This window comes from Staurois parvus, unplaced genomic scaffold, assembly GCF_062004578.1.
Source record: "Staurois parvus isolate SC_StPar_1 unplaced genomic scaffold, SC_StPar_1.0 ptg001462l, whole genome shotgun sequence".
Taxonomy (NCBI): Eukaryota; Metazoa; Chordata; class Amphibia; order Anura; family Ranidae; genus Staurois; species Staurois parvus.
The window spans coordinates 842,236-861,764 of NW_028319258.1; the positions used below are offsets into that span (position 1 = coordinate 842,236).

At 44.9% G+C, this 19,529-nt stretch overlaps 1 pseudogene; it reads left to right on the forward strand.

The window, feature by feature from the left end:
* Positions 1-573: 573 nt before the first annotated feature.
* LOC149435843 (up-regulator of cell proliferation pseudogene) lies at positions 574-6,957 on the forward strand (annotated as a pseudogene).
* Positions 6,958-19,529: the final 12,572 nt, after the last annotated feature.

Below are 19,529 nucleotides of genomic sequence, written 5' to 3' on the forward strand. Positions count from 1 at the left end.
CAGCATGTTGGAGCTGACAGGGGAGAGATCTGTGTTGTTTACATACAGGTCACTCCCCAGTCAGTGATACTTGGCGATCGCCAGGTGCCGGTAGGTAATCTCCAGCCGGGACCCATTGATCGACAGCTGTAGCTGCCAATGGAAATACAAAATCAATGAAGAGGAGATATTAACTAGAACCCTCCACTAAAATTTTCGATAGTAAAGTCCAGTTTGCTAACTGACACCTATTCTCTCCGTATCCTTTCCCCACAGCAGCATCAATCCAGTGACCTTGTGGCTGCCATAAGCCCCCCTTTTATAGTGAAGTGGCTGGGTTATCACATTCCCCCCATTATTGACTGCTCTAAGCCTGCTGACCATGGTTTATTTATGATCAATTTTGATTCTAAAATGCAATGGTGAATTTGGACAAAAGCCTGCCAGGAATTCTGAATTTCGAACCTCAAATCCATGGTTGGGCGAATTCAGATCTTATCCTAGCCCTAACCACACTGATTTTAGGACGAAATCAAATTTAATATAAATCTGACTTATTGATTGTACCTGTTACTTATATCTTTTTACAGAATCAGAGGCTTTTACTAATCTCCTTGCACTGTTGAAGATGGAGAAGTATATTTCTAATAAGCTGACTTTGGGGAATATTCTAGAAATCTCTGCAGAGAACAGTCAAGGCAATATACCCCAGAAGATTGAAGATGTACCCAGGTCAACTCTGAGGAAGATCATGGCTCTGGACAGTACTGCAAGGAACACTCTATTTGACGCAGATGCTGAAAAAGAAGATGATCCATTTGCAACTCTATCTGAGATTCCACAAAGTGCAAGTTCAATGCACCCCCTTGATGTTCTCTGTGTTCTCCTGCATTGTTCAGACAGTATTCTGCAACAGGAGATGGTGAGCAAAATGGCCATGTGTCAGTTTGCTGTCCCTCTATTGCTCCCTGCTGGTGATGGGTCACATTGTACCTTCATGCTGTGGGCAATGAGAGACATTGTGAAAAAGTGGAGACCTCAGTCACTAGCTGATAGTAAAGGGTTCAGAGAGGAAAATGTGGTGAATATTTCCATGCCAATCATTTCCTTTGTAAGATTGGGGAAAACCAAGCTGTCCAAATCTAAAACTCTGAATCAAGTTCTTAATCCAGCCCAGCAGCATCACAACTTCTTCATTCATAATGACATGGAAGGAGGAAACCTTGAAAGGAAAATATCTGAGGGACTTGTGGAAGTGTCCTGGTATTTTCCCTCCAGTAGATCTGATGTTTTTCCAGAACCCTTTGCAGTGACCAACCTACGTGGTGACCTGGAGTCCAACTGGGACCAGTTCACATTTCTGAGTAAAATCTCATCAGCTGTGTTTATATTTATGGAGACAATCAATGAGCGAGAATTCCAACTGTTATCAAAATGCAGTCAGAGTGACACCACATTTTACTTCGTTGTTACTCCAAGTCCAGGCAAAAATATAGAGAAAGAGACGTTGAGTATTCTTCAGCGTCTATTGCCAGTATTAAGAAGTGAGAAGGAACATGTTGTCTTGAAAAGCAAGTCAGAGAATGATGCAAATATCATGAAAAAAATCCAACCAAAAGTTCTAAATATTTTAAAGACGTGCACCAAAAATGTAGTACTAGAAGATCTCTCTAAATACTTTGGTAAACATAATTTTGTGGTGGACGAAGATACAAAAGAATGCCAGAGGGCAAGAGACTTTGCCAATAAAATCACTCGAGAAATCCATAATGTAGAACAGTATAAAAAGCAAACATTGAAATTACAAGGGGATCTCTGGAAACAGTTGTCCAAAATAGAAAAAGAACTTTGCAGAATGAAAAATCAAGGAGAGGAGAATGCAGAAAAATATCAGTCACGCCTCCTAAATAAATGCAATAACCTGCATTCAGAGCAATATAAACATCAAACTCCAAAAGGTATAAAGATGTTTATGGATGCTCTTACTGACTTGTCTCGGAAAGAAAGACAATATTTTCTAAAATGGATCAAATTTAAGCTTGATGCAATTGCAAGAAACAATCTGATGAAACATCAAAGTACATACAAGGAGAAATGTACCAACAGTGCACGTAGAAAAGAACTTCAGGACTTAGATCAGAAACTCTCGGATAGCTCTTTAGGGATAGAACATTTTATACGGGAACTGGGTCAGTTCTATGAAGCTGAAAGTTCTATGATAAAACAAAAACATAGTGTAAGAGATAAAAAGTTTTCTAAACTTCCAGGAATAGCAGCAGATCTTCTGTTGGATGGATTTCCTTTGGAGCTTATTGATGGAGATGCCTCCAACATCCCTCTGCAATGGATAACCGATGTCCTAAAGGAACTGGATTTCAAGACAAAAGGAAAATGCAAAATTAGAGTGATAACAGTGCTGGGAGTTCAGAGTACAGGTAAATCCACCCTTCTCAACACCATGTTTGGTCTGCAGTTTCCAGTGGCCAGTGGACGATGCACACGAGGAGCCTTCATGACTCTTCTAAAAGTGGAGGAGAACTTCCAGAAGGAACTGGGCTGTCACATTATTCTGGTGATTGACACTGAAGGGTTAAAAGCTCCAGAGTTGGCCTCTCTGGAGGATAGTTATGAACATGACAATGAACTGGCCACTATAGTGGTTGGGCTGAGTGATATCACCATAATCAATATGGCCATGGAAAATGCAGCAGAAATGAAGGATATTTTACAGATTGTGGTCCATGCTTTTCTTAGAATGAAAGAAATTGGAAAGAAGCCCAACTGCCAGTTTGTACACCAGAATGTGAGTGATGTATCAGCTCCTGATAAGAATATGAGAGACAGGAAGAAACTCCTGGAACAGCTGAATGCAATGACAAAGGTGGCTGCCAAAATGGAGAAGAAAAATGATATTTCAGCTTTCACTGATGTAATGAAGTATGATATTAAGAAGGACAATTGGTACTTTCCTGGTCTGTGGCAGGGAGACCCACCAATGGCTCCAGTTAATCTTGGCTACAGCTCAAATGTGCATGATCTCAAAATGTATTTGTTTGAATTTATGAAAAGTGAGAACTTTGATAACAAACCATCCAGCATCTCTGCCTTTATTACTTGGATAGAAAGTTTATGGCAGTCTGTAAAACACGAGAAATTCATCTTCAGTTTTAGAAACAGCCTGGTGGCCAAAGCCTACAATAAACTGTCTTCGCAGTATTCCTTGTGGGAATGGGATTTCTGTAAAAAGGTTCTCAACTGGGTGATCAGCACAGATAATTACATTAGGAATCAATCTGGAGAAACATGAAATCAATAAACATGAGCTGCAGAATATTCTTCTGGAGGAAGAAAACAAGATGACTGAATTAGTAGAAAAATATTTTGAAAACTCAGAAACTGCTAATCTCATAGAACGACACAGAGAATTCAAATTAAGTATAAAGGGTCTGAGAAAAGAACTTGAAATAAATGCTCTTAGTAAGTGTCATGAGGCTGTTTCTATCCACAAAGGAAAAATAAAAATCCAGGACATTCAGAGAAAATCCCAGACGTTGATTGAGGATAGAATAACTAATCTTCTGCAAAGATATAGACAGAGTAATAGTAAAGTAAGCGAACCAGAAATTCAACAAGAATTTGAGTTGATGTGTAGGAAGTCGTTATCAGGCTTGAACTTGGAAGAACTTAGGAGATGCGATGTGGATAATTCTCTTCTTCATCTTCTTACAAATGACATGAGCAGTAAAGGACCTGAGATAAATAAAGCATTAATTAAGGTTAATGTTTTACATCAATATGCAAAGAAAGGTGACAGGTTTTGTATAGATGATCAAAAGCACCTTGATCACTCCATGAAATTCGTTTTAAGAAATCTAATATGTAAACAAGAACAGGTGAAGAAGGTTAGCGATCTTGCTGCTTCCATAATTCAGACCAGCAATGAGTATATAAAAGAGAAGACGTCTTCCCATGATGATTACAATGAAATGTATTCTAAGGAATTGCTATACAAGATCAATGAAATACTAAACAAGAAAGATGTGAAAAAGCTCAACTTTAATAAACAGTTTGAACTGGATATCAAACTTTTCATTTTTGGAAAAGCCTCTCAAGCCTTCCAGAAGTTGCATGACAAGTTCATCCATGAGAATGACCCGAAACTTTGTCTAGAAAAGCTAAAGCCTCAATACTGGTCTACATTTCTCACGCTTTTCCACAAAAAAGATGAATGTCGAAGCAGAGCTATCCAGTTTTGTGAGCTTTGCTTGAAACCAGCAATAATGGATTATGTTTTCAAACATCTTGGACAAAAATTTGTGGATGAGATTTTAAGTGAAAATATCACATTCCGCAGCAGAAGTTTTTTCCAGTGTACGGTTTTAGAGAAGCTTCTAGAAGACACGTCATTCAAAAAGTATGTTGAATACATCACTTCGTATGAGAGCTGTCTAAAAAAATGGATTTCAACTTACATCACAGACAAATATGGCAGAGGACCCGCTTTAGAAACCTCACAGGAGCATATTCTGTCGTCCATTATTCAGAAAATTAAAAACGCTCTTAAAAATGAAAGCTGCATAAAGGAAAATTCTGTGTCAAATTTTTTGGAGAAGTTCTGTGGATTGCTAAAAACAGAATTGGTGATTTCACAGAAAGAGATGAAAGTCATCACATTTTGTAACATGGGGAATGTTGTGCAGTTCTCATCGGAAATTGAACGTTTTCTCCCCGAGACACAACAACAAATCCATTCCAACCTGCAATCTATAGATATACAGTATATTCTTTCCAGGGTGATGGTGAAGCCTCTGCATGAATTGTTCAAGAAGGTGGTTGGATGTGGCAAGCAGTGCCCTTTCTGTGGTGTCCCTTGTGAGGCTGGGGGGGGTGATCATAGGAATCACGCAGCTTCCATCCATAGACCACAAGGATTGGGAAAGTACCGTTTTGAGACAGATCAGAAGCTGGTCGTTGATATCTGTTCTACTCTTGTTGTATCTAGCTCAAGCTTTAAAAATACAGACACTGAAGGGAAATGGCATCCCTATAAAGAGTATCGTACATATTATCCAGACTGGGCCATTCAGCCTGACCCCAGCATTGAGTGCTCAGATTACTGGAAGTTCATCTTTGTAAAGTTTAATCAAGAGTTTGCCAAAGAGTATCAGGCATTACCCGCTGAGCTGCCGGATACCTGGATGGAAATCACCGAAGAACAAGCGCTTAGAAGCTTGAAAAAAGCCTTTAATGTGAACTGACCGCCCAATAGAGATCATTCCAAACTGCTTCCCATTAGGGAAAAATGAGAATACACAGAATTTTTACAAAATGTATACTTCCCAATAGGTTAATTCAGCATGTAGAGAGGTAGTAATTACACAGGATGGCCATTGTTCATACTGGATGCTACATCTATGAATAAAGCACATATACACTCATCGGCCACTTTATAAGGTGCACCTTGCTACCCGGAGTGGTCTTCTGCTGCTGTAGACCATCTGCTTCAAGGTTCGACATGTTGTGTGTTAAGAGATGGTATTCTGCATACCTTGGGTGTAATGAGTGGTTGTTTGAGTTACTGTTGCCTTTCTATCATCTGGAAGCAGTCTGCCCATTCTCCTCTGACACCAACAAGGCATTTTCCTCCACACAACTGCCGCTCACTGGATATTTTCTCTTTTTCAGACCATTCTCTGTAAACCCTAGAGGTGGTTGTGTGTGAAAATCCCAGTCGATCAGCAGTTTTTGAAATACTCAGACCAGCCCATCTTGGCATCAACAACCATGCCATGTTCAAAGTCACGTAAATTCTCTTTCTTCCCCATTCTTATGCTTGGTTTGATGTCGTCTTCACCACGTCTAGGTGCCTAAATGCACAGAAGTTGCTGCCATGTGACTGGTTGACTAGCAGTTTGTGTTACCAAGCAATTGAGCAGGTGTACCTTATAAAGTGGCCGGTGAGTGTAATTACAGGGGTTGGACAACAAAATGGAAACACTACATGATTCCACCATACTGCCCCGAACTACATCACTGACCTAATATCCAAGTAACGCCCAACACACACACTCCGCTCCTCACAAGACCTCCTTCTCTCTAGTTCCCTGGTCTCCTCCTCCCATGCCCGCCTCCAGGACTTCTCCAGGGTGTCACCCATCCTCTGGAACTCCCTGCCCCAACCCATCAGATTATTACCTACTCTCCTCTCCTTTAGGCGCACCCTGAAAACCCATCTCTTCAGGGAAGCCTACCCCACCCCCTGCTAACTTGCAAACCTCCTCCACTCTTCCTACCACTCCATCCCCCACAGCTATCTCCTCCTGTGCCACCACCCCCTCCCTCCTAGATTGTAAGCTCGAAAGAGCAGGGCCCTTGATCCCCTCATGTTTTGCATTGTATTGGTATTGTTCTGTCACATGTTCTCTCCCCCTTTGTAATGTACAGCGCTGAGCGAACTATTGGCGCTTTATAAATACTGTATAATAATAATTTGTAGGTGTAAAAGTGATGTAACAATTTTTTGCTTCTGCTGTCTGATGAGACACCTGCTGTAGCTAACAGGTGGTAAGCTGCACTTTCCTCATTCACTGCGTGCGCTGCTAGTAATATGGAGTCATGTCAGAGCTTACTGAGCTTCAAAGAGGGCAAATTGTTGGTGCCTCTTAGTTGGTGCCGCTCTGGCTGAAGTTTCCAATTTATTTGCCGTGTCGCCAGGTACAGGATCAAAAGATATATATATATTTTTTATTAAATTTGTTTAAATAATACAAATGACAGAGAAAAGTACAACAGAATAAGATAAATAATGTACATGTATCAGAGGAAATGACGTTCCCTCTTGTTTTCCACAAAATGATGTTGCTGTTGTTCTGCGTGTTATCACAAAGACAACTATATATTGTATTTTTATTTTAGATGTTCCAAGAAATGTTCAGTTTTGTGTCATGAATTGAAATAAAGCATTGATGATTACCTGGGTTCAGGTGTATTGGTTAATATTAACCATGAAGCCAGGAAGAACATTCAGCCAGTTGAGATGCCATGTGGGTCCATATCAACCCCAATACCTTTGTACAGTGGGGGAAAATAATGATTCGATCCCAGCAGATTTTGTACGTTTGCCCACCTACAAAGAAATGAAGGGTCTATCTTTATTTCATAGGTGCATTTTGGATGACAGAGACAGAAGATCAACCAAAAATCCAGAAAAAACACACAATACAAATGTTAGAAATTGAGTTGCAGTTCAGTGAGTAATATAATGGTAATGGAGGTGATCAGCGATATGATAGGGTGGCGGGAAATCCGGCACTAAAAGACACTATCTGGGAGGGCCCCTAACAGACAATGACAACACTAGTGACACGAATACAGTGATCATACTATACATTGACACTGTACAGACACTGGCTGGGAAGGGGTTAACATCTCACAGCAATCAGGGGGTTAACTGTGTGCCTAGCTATGTGTTATGTTTGCCTTTACTTTACCCTCTGGCTGTTTTTTCTCCCTGCTTTGCATCGGATCAATGCTTCATCCACATAGAAGAGGATTTCTCTTAATCCCACACTTGTCCTGTAAGGGGAAAGCACATCCACAAAATAACAGCAAGCAGCCCCCCCCCTTAAAAAAAAAACATACTACACTCTTCAGTATGGTATGGATTTCAAGAGGTTACCCCATTAAAAAAAAAGGGCAGCAAAGTCCATATTGATGAGAATAAGGGCCTCTTCCCCACACCCCTGGCCCAGTGATTGAGGGGATCTGCAGGGAAGGGGACTGTTTAGGATCCAGTGGCTCCCTTAACCACTTCCTCACCACCCATTGCCTCTAGACAGCGGACAGGAAGCATCTCCGATGCAGGCTAATGTACCTGTACCTGCATCGGAGGCTCCTGCGTGGCTCAGACCCAGGAGCCCGAAGATCCATGTGTCACCCGGACACAGCAGATCACATTATAAAGTAGTCACTGTGAGAGAAGAGAGAAGCGATGCTGCACCTCGGAGTGTAGAGCAGCCAACTTGTACACTCAGATTGCTGCACCAGCCACCCCAGAGTCCCTGATCACTACCCCGTGTCATCATAATAAATAATACTGCCAGCACCTGTCACCTGTCCCGGTGTTCACAAAAACACCCCCATACCAGTGTTCGGATCACCTCCATACTCCATACCAATGTCCTGATCACCACCATACCCCATACCAATGTCCTGATCACCTCCATACCCCATACCAATGTCCTGATCACCACCATACCCCATACCAGCGTCCTGATCACCACCATACCCCATACCAATGTCCTGATCACAGCCATACCCCATACCAGCGTCCTGATCACCTCCATACCCCATACCAGTGTCCTGATCACCCCCATACCCCATACCAGCATCCTGATCACCTCCATACCCCATACCAGCGTCCTGATCACCTCCATACCCCATACCAATGTCCTGATCACCGCCATACCCCATACCAGCGTCCTGATCACCTCCATACCCCATACCAGCGTCCTGATCACCTCCATACCCCATACCAGCATCCTGATCACCACCATACCCCATACCAGCATCCTGATCACCTCCATACCCCATACCAGGATCCTGATCACCGCCATACACCATACCAGGATCCTGATCACCGCCATACCCCATACCAGGATCCTGATCACCGCCATACCCCATACCAGGATCCTGATCACCGCCATACACCATACCAGGATCCTGATCACCGCCATACACCATACCAGGATCCTGATCACCTCCATACCCCATACCAGGATCCTGATCACCGCCATACCCCATACAAGCATCCTGATCACCGCCATACCAGCATCCTGATCACCGTCATACCCCATACTAGTGTCCTGATCACCGCCATACCCCATGCCAGCGTCCTGATCATTGCCATACCCCATACCAGTGTCCTGATCACCTCCATACCCCATACCAGTGTCCTGATCACCTCCACACCCCATACCAACATCCTGATCACCTCCATACCCCATACGAGCACACTGATCACCGCCATACCCCATACTAGTGTCCTGATCACCTCCACACCCCATACCAACATCCTGATCACCGCCATACCCCATACCAGCATCCTGATCACCGCCATACCCCATACCAGCGTCCTGATCACCTCCATACCCCATACCAGGATCCTGATCACCGCCATACCCCATACCAGGGTCCTGATCACCGCCATACCCCATACCAGCATCCTGATCACTGCCATACCCCATACCAGCGTCCTGATCACCACCATACACCATACCAGCGTCCTGATCACCACCATACCCCATACCAGTGTCCTGATCACCCCCATACCCCATACCAGGGTCCTGATCACCCCCACACACCATACCAGCATCCTGATCACCTCCATACCCCATACCAGCATCCTGATCACCGTCATACCCCATACCAGTATCCTGATCACCTCCATACCCCATACTAGTGTCCTGATCACCTCCATACCCCATACCAGCATCCTGATCACCGCCATACCCCATACCAGTGTCCTGATCACCATCATACCCCATACCAGCATCCTGATCACCTCCATACCCCATACCAGTGTCCTGATCACCTCCATACCCCATACCAGCATTGTGATCACCTCCATACCCCATACCAGTGTCCTGATAACCTCCATACCCCATACCAACATCCTGATCACCTCCATACCCCATACCAGTGTCCTGATCACCTCCATACCCCATACCAGCATTGTGATCACCTCCATACCCCATACCAGTGTCCTGATCACCTCCATACCCCATACCAGTGTCCTGATCACCTCCAAACCCCATACCAGCATTGTGATCACCTCCATACTCCATACCAGCATCCTGATCACCTCCATACCCCATACCAGCATTGTGATCACCTCCATACCCCATAACAGCATCCTGATCACCTCCAAACCCCATACCAACATCCTGATCACCTCCAAACCCCATACCAACATCCTGATCACCTCCATACCCCATACCAGTGTCCTGATAACCTCCATACCCCATACCAACATCCTGATCACCTCCATACCCCATACCAGCATCCTGATCACCGCCATACCCCATACCAGCATCCTGATCACCCCCATACCCCATACCAGTGTCCTGATCACCTCCATACCCCATACCAGTGTCCTGATCACCTCCATACCCCATACCAGCACACTGATCACCGCCATACCCCATACCAATGTCCTGATCACCTCCATACCCCATACCAGTGTCCTGATCACCTCCATACCCCATACCAGCATCCTGATCACCGCCATACCCCATACCAATGTCCTGATCACCGCCATACCCCATACCAGTGTCCTGATCACCTCCATACCCCATACCAGCATTGTGATCACCTCCATACCCCATACCAACATCCTGATCACCTCCATACCCCATACCAGCATTGTGATCACCTCCATACCCCATACCAGTGTCCTGATCACCTCCAAACCCCATACCAGCATCCTGATCACCTCCATACCCCATACCAGTGTCCTGATCACCACCTTCACATCAGAGTTCCCCTCATCACATCAGAGGTCCCCTCATCATGTCAAAGCCCCCCCATCACATCAGAGGTTTCCTCATCATGTCAGAGGTTCCCCCATCACATCAGAGGTCCCCCCATCATGTCAGAGCCCCCCCCTTCACATCAGAGGTCCCATTATCATGTCAGAATCCCCCCTTCACATCAGAGGTCCCCTCGTTATGTCAGAGTCCCCCCTTCACATCACTACCCTGCTGTGTACTTTGCTCCTCTCACATCTTTCTTATTTGTATCTTTTTGTTGTAATGAGAACTAAATGTATAAAAAGCAAAGTGTGTTCAATGACAGCACAAAGGTGTACATGGGGGGGCTCTGATACCATTCTCTCTACAGACAGGAATACAGATATCAATCATTATAAATGAGATCTTGAAGGCGGGATTACACCCAAATTATTATTATATGGCAGCTTACCAATTCTCAGAGCTGATGGCTGCATTCCTTTTCTTTTGTAGGTTTTCTTTCCTTTATTTCCATCCAGTGATCCGGCCAGTAAGTCTGTTGCTTCTCAACAGAACAAGCTCTCCTGCAGATGTAACAGTTAGAGGGATGAGACAAATCATGTAACACTGACAGGGGTGCTGACAATGATCAGCTTTCATTTATGTAAAACCTTTAATGATAAGATTTTATATTTTTATATGTAACCCCTTCATCCCGAAAGGAGAAAAAACTGTTTGTTGTAACTGCTTATAAAGTCCCCCGGCTCACATCTGTGCGGGGGGTGCCGATACGGGATCCACAGAAATACCTGCACCACCCACACAGAGGAATGGGGGACCCGCATAGATACCTGCACCACCCACACAGAGGAATGCGGGACCCGCACAGATACCTGCAGGCGCACCACCCACACAGAGGAATGGGGGATCCACACAGATATTACAACCTTTTTGGAATTAAATAAACAAATTCAAATAAATGAATATAATAAAGTACAAAAAATTGAAAAATAATCATAAAATTCAAAAAAATACAAAATAAAAAATAAATAAAAAAAGTCCAAAGCAAAGTGTCCCAAAATGTCCCAATACAAACACAAATAGTGTCAAACAGAAATGGTGTCCGAAAATTGTCCAAATATCCAAATTTTATCCAGTCAGAAGAAATTCCCTTTCATCCCGTAATACCTCGAAAAAAACAAAATCAGAAATCTAGTGCATTACCTTTTATAAAAATAATATATTCCCTCCGTGCAAAAATACAACACAAAAACACAAAAAGTGTGCAAACACTATATATGTGTATTTTTCCGTGCACTTGTGAATGAATTGTGACCACTCAGTGAACACTGCAACACTGTGTATCCACCAGCACCAATAGTACTAGATACTATTACCCTCTGTATCCATATACCAGCATCCACATGAGATCTTCTAAATGCTCCAATGAAATTATTCCAAGGTCCTCAAAAGACAAGAAGGGTCTCAAGGCTCATATTCAAAGTGTATTAAAAAGATTTAATGAGAACTTACATTAAAATTTCCTTATTTCGGCTTCCAACATGCTTCCTGTGTGAGTCCTAACAAACAGATGCAATATGCCATGTGTTGATAACCCACAAAATGGCCGCGGCGACACTTCCGGTCTGCGTGCGTGCGTCACTACGTCACACCCTTAACGCGTTTCGTCACTTCCGGACTTCGTCTGAAGGGATCACTTAGATCCCTTCAGACGAAGTCCGGAAGTGACGAAACGCGTTAAGGGTGTGACGTAGTGACGCACGCACGCAGACCGGAAGTGTCGCCGCGGCCATTTTGTGGGTTATCAACACATGGCATATTGCATCTGTTTGTTAGGACTCACACAGGAAGCATGTTGGAAGCCGAAATAAGGAAATTTTAATGTAAGTTCTCATTAAATCTTTTTAATACACTTTGAATATGAGCCTTGAGACCCTTCTTGTCTTTTGAGGACCTTGGAATAATTTCATTGGAGCATTTAGAAGATCTCATGTGGATGCTGGTATATGGATACAGAGGGTAATAGTATCTAGTACTATTGGTGCTGGTGGATACACAGTGTTGCAGTGTTCACTGAGTGGTCACAATTCATTCACAAGTGCACGGAAAAATACACATATATAGTGTTTGCACACTTTTTGTGTTTTTGTGTTGTATTTTTGCACGGAGGGAATATATTATTTTTATAAAAGGTAATGCACTAGATTTCTGATTTTGTTTTTTTCTAGGTATTACGGGATGAAAGGGAATTTCTTCTGACTGGATAAAATTTGGATATTTGGACAATTTTCGGACACCATTTCTGTTTGACACTATTTGTGTTTGTATTGGGACATTTTGGGACACTTTGCTTTGGACTTTTTTTATTTATTTTCTATTTTGTATTTTTTTGAATTTTATGATTATTTTTCAATTTTTTGTACTTTATTATATTAATTTATTTGAATTTGTTTATTTAATTCCAAAAAGGTTGTAATATTGTTGCTTTCTGGGGAGAAAGCGTGACTTTTTGAGGGGTTCTTGGGGTTAGGTGATATATATATATTTAAATACTGGATCCACACAGATACCTGCACCACCCACACAGAGGAATGGGGGACCCACAGAAATACCTGCACCTGCACCACCCACACAGAGGAATGCGGGACCCGCACAAATACCTGCACCACCCACACAGAGGAATGCGGGACCCACACAAATACCTGCACCACCCACACAGAGGAATGGGGGACCCGCACAAATACCTGCAGCCGCACCACCCACACAGAAGAATGGGGGACCCCACAAATACCTGCAGCCGCACCACCCACACAGAGGAATGGGGGACCCCACAAATACTTGCACCACCCACACAGAGGAATGGGGGACCTGCACAAATACCTGCAGCCGCACCACCCACACAGAGGAATGGGGGACCCGCACAAATACCTGCAGCCGCACCACCCACACAGAGGAATGCAGGACCCGCACAAATACCTGCAGCCGCACCACCCACACAGAGGAATGGGGGACCTGCACAAATACCTGCAGCCGCACCACCCACACAGAGCAATGGGGGACGTGAGGGTGGGTGCCATTCTAACGGCATGCCGCCCGCATTGGAAATCACAGCCGTACTGAGAACCTCAGTTCCTGTGCTGGCTGCGATTTCCCAAATAGTGCCGGGACTTCTTCCCTGTGTGTCCCGGGGCACAGGAGTCCATCCAAATGAATGGGCTCTTGTGCCCGCACAAATCACAGCCCACATAAACGCAGAGATGTGAACCAGGGGTTAGCTGGAGTTTGTCTTAATTTTGTTAGTGTATCTCAATCTGCTAGTACACCTAACACTCCCCTCCCCCAGACTGACAATGCTGCTGTCCAAAGGTGCCCCTGTGCTGAGTGGGGGACGCTCTAATACAGGAGGGGTGTTACTGGCCAGATCACCCGGTGAAAACAAAGGGGGAGAAAAGCCTAAAAAAAAAAGAAAACAAATGCAGCCGCCACATCTAATGATCGGTAAGCTGTAATTTATTATTTATTTCAGGTACTTATATATCGCCATCAATGTACACAGCACTTTACATATATATTGTACATTCACATCAGTCCCTAACCCTCAAGGAGCGTACAATCTAAGGTCCCTAACTCACATTCATACATACACATATTAGGGACAATATAGACAGGAGCCAATTAACCTACCAGCATGTCTTTGGAGTAAACCCACACAGGCACAGGGAGAACATGCAAACTCCAGGCAGGTGGTGCTGTGGTTGGGATTTCAATCAATGACCCGAGTACTGCCAGGCGGAAGTGCTAACCACTGAGCCACTGTGCTGCTAGTATAATAAATGTTTGCTTTTGGGTTTAATACCGCTTTCAGAATACCATTTATAATGATTAATGATTGTAGTGGGGGGTGGTAACAGAGAGCCCCAGTCACACATCTGTGTTCCCATAAAGTACACTTTGTTTTTTGATACATTTTGTTATTATTACAGGAAAAAGATACCAACAGAAAACACGGAATAATCCTGGAGGTGATTGGCTGCTGGGCTATAAGAGAAAGTAAAAAAGAAACAAAGTTAAAAAAAGAAAAAAAACAGGAATAAAGTACAAGAGGAGAAGAGTCAGGCTTTGCTCTGATTGGCCTGGAGGGATTTGGGGTCCCTTGTCCCCTCCCCCCATCCCCTGTCTATATTATAGTGTATGTGTTTCTTGTACACACTGCGATGGATGGGATGGATGGGATGGATGGATGGAATGGGATGAGTATATAATATATATATCTCTCCCTATACACAGGCTGCTGTGTGATCAGAATGGAGGAGGGGGGAGGGGGGACAAAGTAAAAGTGAAAGAGATCTCGGTGTGTGCAGATCAGTTGTGATTTTCTGGTTGTGACACGGCAAGGACTGTGCCCCGTCCACCCTGTCCGGGGTCACCTTTCACCGAGCCTAGAGTCCTCACCGACTGCGGGGTACCCCGGTGTGCAGGTAAGAGGGTCCGACCGGAAGCCAGACAGTCAACGGATCATTCAGACCAGGGATTTCAAAACTACAGCCCAGGGGCCAAACCCGCCCCCCTGCAAGATTTTATCTGGCCCTCTGATGTAAGAAGGGACTCTGATGAAGAGAGTGATGTCATGGGGGGGGCTCTTATGTAAGGGGCTATGATGTAAGAGGGAGCTCTGATAGAGACACTGATGTAAAGGGGAGGGCTCTGATAGAGACACTGATGTAAAGGGGAGGGCTCTGATAGAGACACTGATGTAAAAGGGGGGGGGGGGCTCTGATGTAAGCGGCTATGATGTAAGAGGGGACTCTGATAGAGAGACTGATGTAAAGGGGGAACTCTGGAAGAACCCTCTACAAACAGTGTGCAGAGGGTTCTTCCAGAATTTCTAGTGTGTGGTCACACCCCTCTGGCACCTGATAGATAAATGCATGTACATGCTATTGGGATTGGAGCACAGGTCTATCTTGTTTCTGATGGGGGGGGGGCTCTGATGTTAGGGACGCTAATGTAAGAGGGGACTCTAAAGTAAGAGGAACCTTCATGGGGACTCTGATATAAGGAGCTCTGATGGAGATTCTGATGTAAAGTGGGGACTTCAAAGTAAAGGGGGCTTTGATATGAGACTCTGATGTAAAGGGGGACTCTGGTGTGAAGGACTCCAAAATAAGGGGGCTTTAATGGGGTTCTCTGATGTGAGGGGCTCTAATGGGGACCCTAATGTATAAGGGGCACTCTGATGTAAGTAGGACTCCAAAGTAAGGGGGACTTTAATGGGATCTCTGATATGATGCGGCTCTGATAGGGACTCTAAGTTAATGGACACTCTAATGTAAAGGGGACTCCAAAGTGAGAGGGATTTTGATGGGGACCCTGTGTTAGGGGGTTCTTGTGGGGGCCCTGATGTGTGGGGGGGGCTCCAAAGTAAGGATGACTTTAATGAGACCTGTGATAAAAAGGGGCTCTGATGGGGACTCTGATGTAAGGGGGAGGACTCTGATGTAAGAGGGGACTCTGATTTAAAAGGGGACTCTGATGTAAGAGAGTTTTTAATCAGGACTCTGATATAAGGGGGCTCTGATAGGGACCCTGATGTAAAGGGGGACTCTGATGTAAGAGATACTCCGAAAAAAGGACTTTGATGGGGACTCTGATGTTAGGGGGCTCTGATGGGGACCCTGATGTAAAGGGGCACACTGATATAAGGGGAACTCCTAATTAAGGAGGATTTTAATGGAGACTCTAAATATGTGTGAGAGAAATGATGTGGTCCTCTTATTGGGAAGTTTGGAGCCCCCCCCCCCCGATTATTGGGAAGTTTGGAGCCCCCGATTATTGGGAAGTTTAGAGCCCCGATTATTGGGAGGTTTGGAGCCCCCCCAGATTATTGGGATGTTTGGAGCCCCCCGATTATTGGGAAGTTTAGAGCCCCGATTATTGGGAAGTTTGGAGACCCCCGATTATTGGGAAGTTTGGAGCCCCGATTATTGGGAAGTTTGGAGATCCCGATTATTGGGAAGTTTAGAGCCCCCCGATTATTGGGAAATTTGGAGCCCCCCGATTATTGGGAAGTTTGGAGCCCCCCGATTATTGGGAAGTTTGGAGATCCCGATTATTGGGAAGTTTGGAGCCCCCGATTATTGTGAAATTTGGAGCCCCCCCATTATTGGGAGGTTTGGAGCCCCGATTATTGGGAAGTTTGGAGATCCCAGATTATTGGGAAGTTTGGAGCCCCCCGATTATTGGGAAGTTTGGAGCCCCCCGATTATTGGGAAGTTTGGAGCCCCGATTATTGGGAGGTTTGGAGCCCCCCGATTATTGAGAAGTTTGGAGCCCTGATTATTGGGAAGTTTGGAGCCCCCTGATTATTGTGAAGTTTGGAGCCCCGATTATTGGGAGGTTTGAAGCCCCCCGATTATTGGGAAGTTTGGAGCCCTCAGATTATTGGGAAGTTTGGAGCCCCCCGATTATTGGGAAGTTTGGAGCCCTGATTTTTGGGAAGTTTGGAGCCCCCCGATTATTGGGAAGTTTGGAGCCCCCCCCCGATTATTGAGAAGTTTGGAGACCCCCGATTATTGGGAAGTTTGGAGACCCCCGATTATTGGGAAGTTTGGAGATCCCGGATTATTGGGAAGTTTGGAGCCCCCCGATTAGTGGGAAGTTTGGAGCCCCGATTATTGGGAAGTTTGGAGCCCTCCGATTATTGGGAAATTTGGAGCCCCCCGATTATTGGGAAGTTTGGAGATCCCGGATTATTGGGAGGTTTGGAGCCCCCCGATTATTGGGAAGTTTGGAGCCCCCCGATTATTGGGAAGTTTGGAGCCCCGATTATTGGGAAGTTTGGAGACCTCCGATTATTGGGAAGTTTGGAGATCCCCGATTATTGGGAAGTTTGGAGACCCTCTGATTATTGGGAAGTTTGGAGCCCCGATTATTGGGAAGTTTGGAGACCCCCGATTATTGGGAAGTTTGGAGCCCTCCGATTATTGGGAAATTTGGAGCCCCCCGATTATTGGGAAGTTTGGAGATCCCGGATTATTGGGAAGTTTGGAGCCCCCCGATTATTGAGAAGTTTGGAGCCCCCCGATTATTGGGAAGTTTGGAGCCCCCCGATTATTGGGAGGTTTGGAGCCCCCCGATTATTGAGAAGTTTGGAGCCCCCCTATTATTGGGAAGTTTGGAGACCCCCGATTATTGGGAAGTTTGGAGACCCCCGATTATTGGGAAGTTTGGCGATCCCAGATTATTGGGAAGTTTGGAGCCCCCCGATTATTGGGAAGTTTGGCGATCCCAGATTATTGGGAAGTTTGGAGCCCCCCAATTATTGAGAAGTTTGGAGCCCCCCGATTATTGGGAAGTTTGGAGCCCTGATTATTGGGAGGTTTGGAGCCCCCCGATTATTGAGAAGTTTGGAGCCCCCCTATTATTGGGAAGTTTGGAGCCCCCCGATTATTGGGAAGTTTGGAGACCCCCGATTATTGGGAAGTTTGGCGATCCCAGATTATTGGGAAGTTTGGAGACCCCCGATTATTGGGAAGTTTGGAGCTCCGATTATTGGGAAGTTTGGAGACCCCAATTATTGGGACGTTTGGAGACCCCCGATTATTGGGAGGGGGAAGCGTTTCCTCAGTTTCCCCTCCCCCAGTGATCAGACTGTACATTGTAACTTTGTAGAAGGAGGAGGAGTCAATTCCTCAGTTTCCCCTCCCCCAGTGAACAGACTGTACATTGTAACTTCGTAGAAGGAGGAGGAGTCAATTCCTCAGTTTCCCCTCCCCCAGTGATCAGACTGTACATTGTAACTTTGTAGAAGGAGGAGGAGTCAATTCCTCAGTTTCCCCTCCCCCAGTGAACAGACTGTACATTGTAACTTTGTAGAAGGAGGAGGAGTCAATTCCTCAGTTTCCCCTCCCCCAGTGATCAGACTATGCATTGTATTTTGTAGTAAGTCACAAGATGAGAGGCTGCAGCAGGGGCTGATCTGTGTCAGGCAATTAGGAACGCGGCCAAGAGCCGCACAGACACCGGGATTTATATGATAAATTAAAGACACCCTGAAACAGATCAAAAAACACGATTGCCAGAAATCGCATGGCTCGGGTGAGAGCGCCCATGCGATGCACTTCAGGTGCGGACTTTAAGAAGGGTCTTGCACCTTTTCAGTGCGGATGTGATTTGAGACATACAAAGTGTGCGCATCAGATTGCACCGCGTAGACATTTGCATGTTAATCGCACGAGGTTGTGTTGTGATTCCTGGGCAAATTCCTCAATGAACAGACCCCGTTCCTTATCTGTCATTTGTAACATTAGTTAATATTTCTACAATGTAATCCTTTGTAGCACTTTTGTTACAGTTTTATCAGTCTGTTATCAGCAGTGAGCTCAGGCAGGAGATAGGACGGCCTCTCTGGGGTCCTTAAACCTGACACTCCTCGCCTATGTGGGAGGGAATACAAGCAAATAACTGAAGATCGGCTTATGCGTGTTTTTCTGTTTCTTTGTTTTTTTTAAGTCGGTGATTTTACATCAGTATGCCAGCTCCCGGCTAGGAGGGGATGAGGGGGGGGGGGGGCACTACAACGATTGCTCCGGCATTTACAGACAATTCTATAGAAGTCTATGGGGCGCAAAAAAAGCTTTACTCTGATTTCCACCAAAACAATCTGACATTTATTTCTCAGGTCACTGAGGGGTCTATTTCTAAAAAGAAAAAAGGTTACAAGTTTTTGGCCAGCTGGCACTAATTCTGTATGTCGCCCTCCAGAGGATTCCCCCCCTTCCTGACCAGGCCATTTTTTGCATTACGGCATTGTACATTTGCCACTGATCCTTGTCACAGTAGGTCAGTGACCCATGGTCATAGTAGGTCGATGATGCATGTTCATAGTAGATCAATGACACATGGCCATAGTAGATCAATGACACATGGTCATAGTAGGTCGATGATGCATGTTCATAGTAGATCAATGACACATGGCCATAGTAGATCAATGACACATGGTCATAGTAGGTCGATGATGCA